Raw genomic sequence first — 8,650 nt, forward strand, 5'->3', positions numbered from 1 at the left:
CTCGAACGCACTGGTAGAGAGCTTCTCTTTCATGGTCTGGCAGCTGGGAAAGTGGCTCAAATTTTCTTTCCGCATCTCGTCTCCCACAGAGTCAGTTTGGTTTTAAATGCCTTCACTGTACTGTACATATCAGAGATGACCATCCCGACCCTGCAGCTGCAAGTTTATTGCATTCAGATGACTCGTAATGTCACACAGAAAAGCCATTTCACACAGAAACATTTCGTCTCGGAGTTGTGTTGTGTCTTTCCCTTTGCTGTCCAAGAACAGACAAATCTCCTCAGTTTCTTTGAAGCACCTTTCCTGGCTTAGCCATCGCACCTCTGTGTGATAAGGCAAATCACCATGCTCCGTTTCTAACTCCGTCAGAAATGCCTTGAACTGGCGGTGATTCAAACCTTTGGCTCTGATAAAGTTAACTGTGCGCGTGATGATGCTCATTACATGCTCCATTTTCAAGGCTTTACCGCACATTCCTGGTGTATGATACAATGATAAGCTGTCAGCTCACCTGTCGCGTTTTCCTCTTGCATCTTTTCCCGTATCTTCGCCACCAGTCAAATGTCCAACTGAGGTGCTCCCGGTTGTCAAACCCACGAGTTTTTCCCAAGGCAGCTCCATCTCATTTACACATCTTGACACCTCTTCATACAAATCATGCCCCGTAGTTGTGCCATGCATAGGACGTAAAGCCAAAAACTCCTCTGTCACGCTTAGGTTGGAGTCCACTCCGCGGATGAAAATTGACAACTGGGCAATGTCAGAAATGTCGGTGCTCTCATCCACAGCCAAGGAATATGCAATAAAATCTTTTCCCTTTTTCACAAGCTGCTCTTTTAGATTGATGGACAACTGGTCTACTCTCTCGGCAATGGTGTTTCTGCTCAGACTCACATTTAAAAAGAGTTGCCTTTTTCTGGGCAAACTTCGTCACTTTAATCATGCAGTTTTGATGAAATCCCCCTCCGTAAATGGCCGGGCTGATTTAGCTTCTGCCAAAATAAAACTGGCCTTGACAGCAGCCTGGCCTTGTGATTTGGCTTTTTTGAACAGAGCCTGAGAAGTTTTAATTCCTCTGCCTTTTGTAGCCTTTGTTCCATGTCCATATTCTTGTTTTTGTCCGAATTTCGTTTCATAATGTCGTCTCAGATTATACTCTTTCAGTAACACTTTCTCCACACAGAAGACACACAGGTTTTCCAGCTACCTTCGTGAACATATACTCCGACTCCACCTTGTTTGAAACCCCGGTTCTCAGTATCCACCTTCCGTTTTGCCATTTTTGATGGGTATCTGAAAGTTAATTTTACTGTGATGCTGACAAAAATATTGAAATGAAGCAGCCTACTGCTCGGTGCGTCATTTGCATTGTGGGAAATGTAGTATTGGTGCGTGTAAAGATCTGCGGGCTGCCGGCTTGCTGCGGGCGGTTCTACAATAAATCAAGATCATCCCAGGGGCCGTAAAAAACCTTCTTGCAATGTGGATTTTGACTCTGACATATGTGATCTAGAACTTCAAGGAGAGCTGTTCAATTGTTGTGAAGAAGGCTTCAGGGCACCCAAGAAAGTCCAACAAGCGCCAGGACCGTCTCCTAAATTTGATTCAGCTGCGGGATCGGGGCACCACCAGTATAGAGCTTGCTCAGGAATAGCAGCAGGCAGGTGTAAGAGCATCTGCACGCACAGTGAGGCGAAGACTTTAGGAGGATGGCCTGGTGTCAAGAAGGGCAGCAAAGAAGCCACTTCTCTCCAAGAAAAACATCAGGGACATACTGATATTGTGCAAAAGGTACAGAGATTGGACTGTTGAGGACTGGGGTAAAGTCATTTTCTCTGATGAATCCCCTTTTGATTGTTTGGGGCATCCAGAAAAAAGCTTGTCCGGAGAAGACAAGATGAGCGCTACCATCAGTCCTGTGTCATGCCAACAGTAAAGCATCCTGAGACCATTCATGTGTGGGTTTGCTTCTCAGCCAAGGGAGTGGGCTCCCTCACAATTTTGCCTAAGAACACAGCCATGAATAAAGAATGGTACCAACACATCCTCCGAGAGCAACTTCTCCCAACCATCCAGGAACAGTCTGGTGACAAACAATGCCTTTCCCAGCATGATTGAGCACCTTGCCACAAGGCAAAAGTGATAACTAAGTGGCTCAGGGAACAAAACATTGATATTTTGGGTCCATGGTCAAGAAACTCCCCAGACCTTAATCCCATTGAGAACTTGTGGTCAATCCTCAAGAGGCGGGTGGACAAACAAAAACTCAAAAATTCTGACAACTCCAAGCATTGATTATGTAAGAATGGACTGCCGTCAGTCAGGATGTGGCCCAGAAGTTAATTGACAGCATGCCAGAGGTCTTGAAAAAGAAGGGTCAACACTGCACATTTCGACTATCTGCATCAACTTCATGTAATTGTCAATCAAAGCCTTTGACACTCATGAAATGCTTGTAATTATACTTCAGTATTTCATAGTAACAGCTGACAAAGACACTGAAGCAGCAAACATTGTGGAATTTAATATTTGTGTCATTCTCATAACTTTTGTCCACAACTGTACTACAGTATAGTGTGTTTACTATTTAAAAATACATAGCAATCAATACGGAGTGAACACTTAGGTGAATGGCAGAAAATAAATGATCAAATTAGTGAAAAGGGTAACAAAAGCCTCAATACACTTGACATTTTTTTTAAATGATACTGAACCTGAAAGAGAAAGGAGCAGAAAAAGAATGACAGGCGCAGCACTTGTCTGACACAGAGAGACGTTTCCCATTACATTTGGGTCAGTCACAGAACACTGCATTCTTGGAAAATATGTTTTCCATGTTTCTGTTGTTTTCCTTAGAAATTCTTCCTTCATGTATCTCTCAACAACAAACCTATGATCTAGACATTTCTCTCTCTCTAAATTCAATTCTATTTAATAATGCACGCAGAGCAGAATTAGGCCGACACCCGCTAATTATCAAAATCCAGTAAAGAGCCTTAAATTCTACAACCACTTAACCTACAGAGCCATAACCTACAGAGAAATTAATCTGGAGAAGATTCCCCTAAGCAAGCTGGTTCTGGGGCTCTGTTCACAAACACAAACACACCCCACAAAGCTGCAGGACAGCAATACAATTAGACCCAACCAGATCATGAGCAAACAAAAATATTATTACTTGACCATTGGAAAGAATGAAAAAAACAGAACAAACTAGAATGCTATTTGGCCCTAAACACAGAGTACACAGTGGCAAAATAACTGACCACGGTAACTGACCCAAAATGAAAGAAATCTTTGACTATGTACAGACTCAGTGAGCATAATAGCCTTGCTACTGAGAAAGGCCACCGTAGGCAGACCTGGCTCTTGAGATGACAGGCTATGTGCACACGGCCCACAAAATGTGGTGGAAACTGGACTGCACTTACTAACCCCTGCCAAATGTATGACCATATTAGAGACACATATTTCCATCAGATTAGACAGACCCCCAAATAATTCAGATAATTGGGTGAAATACCCCATTGTTCAATCACAGCAGCAACATTTGTGACCTGTTGCCACAAGAAAAGGGCAATAAGTGAATAACAATCTCCATTGTAAATACAATCTATATTTATATTTATTTATTTTCCCTTTTGTACGTTAAGTATTTGTACATCATTACAACACTGTACATGATTTATTTCACTTTCTTTGGCAATGTAAACATGTCTCCCATTCCATTAAAGCCCCTTAAATTGAATTGATCAGAGGGAGACAGGGGGCCTTCCCTGGGGGCGGGGCTATGCTCCTGGTTCACGCCCAGATGTCACTCAGCTGTGTGTGTCACTGATGGAACAGCCATGACTAATTATACAGGAATGTTTGAACCCGCTTCCCTAATCCCCTCATGCCAATCCAAAGTAAACTGCCAACTCTGAGAGAAGAAAACACCACCTCTCATTCAATATCCAGGGGATTTTACCCTGTTTCCTTCATTTGACAGTTATAACATTTCAGAGGCATGGTGTCAGTGTGTCATGACTGTTCAGACATGCTCTGATAAGAACAGTCTTTGTGACACTTAGAAATTCACCCATCTGTTCTTTGAAGACAGCAACCTTTGAGTTGGGGTTGGGAAAGGTGAGAGAAGCCTAAAGGAAACTTTATGCTAATAGACCTCTGATAAATATGTCGTGGGTTACATGAGCTGTCTTTATTTACCGGGTGTAGAATAGAAACTGTGAGCTCTAAAGTGGGCTAAAGAAAGGAACTTAAAGAGAAGTCAATGTCTGTTCTGCTGTCACAGTTGAGGTAGATGGAATCTGATTTGCCCTTCTAATTAGCATATGACATCCCAGAAATGGAAGACGCATTGGATGTATAGCCTCAATTAGGCTATACATATATGATTTATTTATTTATTTATTAGTTAAATATGTTATAATAGGGATGTGTTCAACTTTATTCTGTAGAGGGTCTGACTACATTTTTATTGGAGTACCAACCACATGACCAGAGTTCTAACAAAGTTCAGTCAACCAACTATTATCGTGGTGATAATATATATATAGGAAATGTCTGCAATATTTCTTGGGTTGTGTCCATAGCCAAGAGGGATGGGGAGCAGTAAGGGATCTCTGTGATAGTTTCTTCTGTCTGAGGTTTAATGGAAGTTTCATGTTTACGGGGACATCGATCAAACCCAGGGTGGGGGTGTGAGCTGTGCTGAGAGAGAGAGTAAGGTCTAACAGGTGGCGTCATTGCTACAACGTCAGGAGGAAGGATACAGTGGCTGTACTGGTTATTGTTATTTCTGACACCATACAAGATTTACCACCATGCTGAACATTTGTGTTAATCATTTCGATATGTATTTCTTTTTCTTTTTTTTACAGAAAAACTCTAGTTTTGGTCTGCATCTATGACCTATGCAGACCTATGCTATCATGACATTAGGGACTCATATAATCAACCTGTAAATTATATACTTGCTTGATTGAATATATGAGTTAAGAATAACAGAAGTATCTCTCATCATGGAAACAAATGACCTGGCACTAGTTAAATGAATATATTCAAGTACTACAACTGGGTAATTCCAGCATATAAAGGATTCTCCAGAGAACAGAGCTGTGTACAGCTTAAGAGCAAGTGCTTAGGCATTAATAATTAGGGCTAGCCCTGAATACTGCCCCTTCTGGAGGAATTCGGCACCCATATAAACCATGATAAATTTTTGTCAAAAGTTGCTAATATATGCAATTAAAAATTGTTATCGAATAGGAAACACTCTAAAGCTTATAAAACCGTTTAAATTTTGTCTCTAGCTAAAGCAGAACTCTCAGGGCATGCATTCTCCCAAAGTCTCTCAATGGGAAAAGTTGCCCTCATTTGACGTCATTGTTTACACACTTCCCAAAGAGCTATAACCATGGAAACCTATGTCTTCAGCGTGAAGCCTGCTTTCGATGAGGCCTGTAACTGCGATGCTCACGAGACGTTCAGCGTGACCAAACGTCCCGGTGACGCACAAAAAAATTCACCAATGGGAGATTGAAGATTTCTCTCTCTTTCTCCCAGGACAGACTGAACAACGTGTGCTAATCTGTTCGCCCTCACGATTGCTGTAGACCTTTATAACATGCTAAGGCTTAATTATAAACATAGTTTGATAAGTTTACTCGAAATATAATGTATACTTTCGACGTTTTGGTGCGCAGCCATTGAAATTTGCATACATTTCGACCGAAAAGTGTCTAGTTTGAGAACGGAAAGACACAGACTTGCAAACTGAACGCTAACTTGGTGAGTATTAACCCTTCCACGTCTTCTGAAGCAAGAACAGCCATGGTAAGGGAATATTTACGTCTTCATTTTGGGTTTCTGCCGACTCCATGATAGAGGAGTCAGCATGCTAACTGAGAGCGCCGACTCTCTATTATAGCCTAGTAAACGCCAAATGTAACGTTAAAAATAATTGTAACATAGCAATTGCATTTAGAAGAAGTTTATCTTGCCATACATATGTAAAACATGCATATTTAGTCAAAGTTTATGATGTGTATTCAATCTGCCGGAGCTATTTATTTCTCTGACATTGGAGTAGCATTTTTGAACGATGCATAATTGTAAACAGAGATTTATGGATATATATTGCATATTATTGAAAAAAAATGAATGTACTGTGTAACATGTTATATTACTGTCATCTGATGAAGATTTCAAAAGGTTAGTGAAATTATTTTTCTTTTAATCCTGCGTTTGTTGATTGCATATTTTTTCCTACTTGGCTAAGCTAATGAAGTATGTATGCAGTGGTGGTTGGACATAAATATGTGCTATGTTTTCGCCGTAAAACATTTTAGAAATCTGACTTGCTGGGTAGATAAATAACTTCTTTATCTTTCATTTGAGCCATTTTTCAAGCGATTCTGTGGAGGTTAAATATTTTTAGGATTATTTCTTGCGTTCCCTGCGCCACATTACAGCTCAGGGGGGGTGGGGTGAGTTCCCAAAGGGGAACTAGTAGCCCTAACATTAACGGAAAGTCCAATGTTTTTGCCACCGTCAAGGAAAGATGATCCAGGGGTGAGATGTCAACAGAATCATCTTACATAATGGGGGCCATTATTGGGATCTTCCCTCTCTGACAGACAGCACAGAGCTGTGTGAGAACAAGAAGACCTGGAATGGAACCTTAAAAGTGTGTGCCAGCTCTGTTGTTTTGACACCTGACTGCCAGGGCGGAGTCTCTGTGGTGATGGTATCCCGGAGCGATGGCGTCAGTCTCTATCAAGCAGCCGCCCTTGTTTCCATGGTATGGTGTGTTCCTGCTTCGGGCTGATCTGTAGTCGATCCTCTTGATGCGTAACCACAAGAATGCTGATTCAGGACAGGTTACATACAAATGAACAGGTCTCACTGTAGAAAGTGTAGTCTCACTGGGGACTTGAGGTGAGGGTGTTTGACTGACTGCAGTCCTGATGTTATGCCACTATACACTATATACCACTATAGACTATATATACCACCATATACTATATATATCACTATAGGCTATATATACCACTATACACTATATACCACTATAGACTATATATACCACCATAGACTATATATATATCACTATAGGCTATATATACCACTATACACTATATACCACTATAGACTATATATACCACCATAGACTATATATATCACTATAGGCTATATATACACCACTATACACTATATACCACTATAGACTATATATACCACCATAGACTATATATATCACTATAGGCTATATATACCACTATAGGCTATATATACCACTATACGCTATATACCACTATACGCTATATATACCACCATAGACTATATATATCACTATAGGCTATATATACACCACTATACACTATATACCACTATAGACTATATATACCACCATAGACTATATATATCACTATAGGCTATATATACCACTATACACTATATATATATATATATATCACTATAGGCTATATATACCACTATACACTATATACCACTATAGACTATATATACCACCATAGACTATATATATCACTATAGGCTATATATACCACTATACACTATATATATATATATATCACTATAGGCTATATATACCACTATACACTATATACCACTATAGACTATATATACCACCATAGACTATATATATCACTATAGGCTATATACACCACTATACACTATATATATATATCACTATAGGCTATATATACCACTATACACTATATACCACTATAGACTATATATACCACCATAGACTATATATATCACTATAGGCTATATATACACCACTATACACTATATACCACTATAGACTATATATACCACCATAGACTATATATATCACTATAGGCTATATATACCACTATACACTATATATATATCACTATAGGCTATATATACCACTATAGACTATATACCACTATAGACTATATATACCACCATAGACTATATATATCACTATAGGCTATATATACCACTATACACTATATATATCACTATAGGCTATATATACCACTATAACCTATATACCACTATAGACTATATATACCACCATAGACTATATATATCACTATAGGCTATATATACCACTATACGCTATATACCACTGTGGCTCAGTTGGTAGAGCATGGCACTTGCAATGCCAGGGTTGTGGGTTCGATTCCCACGGGGAACAAATACAAAAATGTCTGCACTCACTACTGTAAGTCACTCTGGATAAGAGTGTCTCCTAATGACTAAAATGTCATGTAAATAACATTTGTAGGCCTATACTATATATATCACTATAGGCTATATATACCACTATACACTATATATACCACCATAGACTATATATATCACTATAGGCTATATATACCACTATACACTATATACCACCATAGACTATATATATATATATATCACTATAGGCTATATATACCAATATACACTATATACCACTATAGACTATATATACCACCATAGACTATATATATCACTATAGGCTATATATACACCACTATACACTATATACCACTATAGACTATATATACCACTATACACTATATATATCACTATAGGCTATATATACCACTATAACCTATATACCACTATAGACTATATATACCACCATAGACTATATATATCA

General features: G+C 39.2%; 1 non-coding gene across 1 annotated transcript; it reads left to right on the forward strand.

The window, feature by feature from the left end:
- The first annotated feature begins 8,130 nt into the window (after positions 1 to 8,130).
- Positions 8,131 to 8,197, forward strand: trnaa-ugc (transfer RNA alanine (anticodon UGC)). Its single transcript has one exon. It is a non-coding gene; the product is annotated as a tRNA-Ala (tRNA).
- The last annotated feature ends 453 nt before the right edge of the window (positions 8,198 to 8,650 follow it).

This window comes from Oncorhynchus nerka, linkage group LG28, assembly GCF_034236695.1.
Source record: "Oncorhynchus nerka isolate Pitt River linkage group LG28, Oner_Uvic_2.0, whole genome shotgun sequence".
Lineage (NCBI taxonomy): Eukaryota > Metazoa > Chordata > Actinopteri > Salmoniformes > Salmonidae > Oncorhynchus > Oncorhynchus nerka.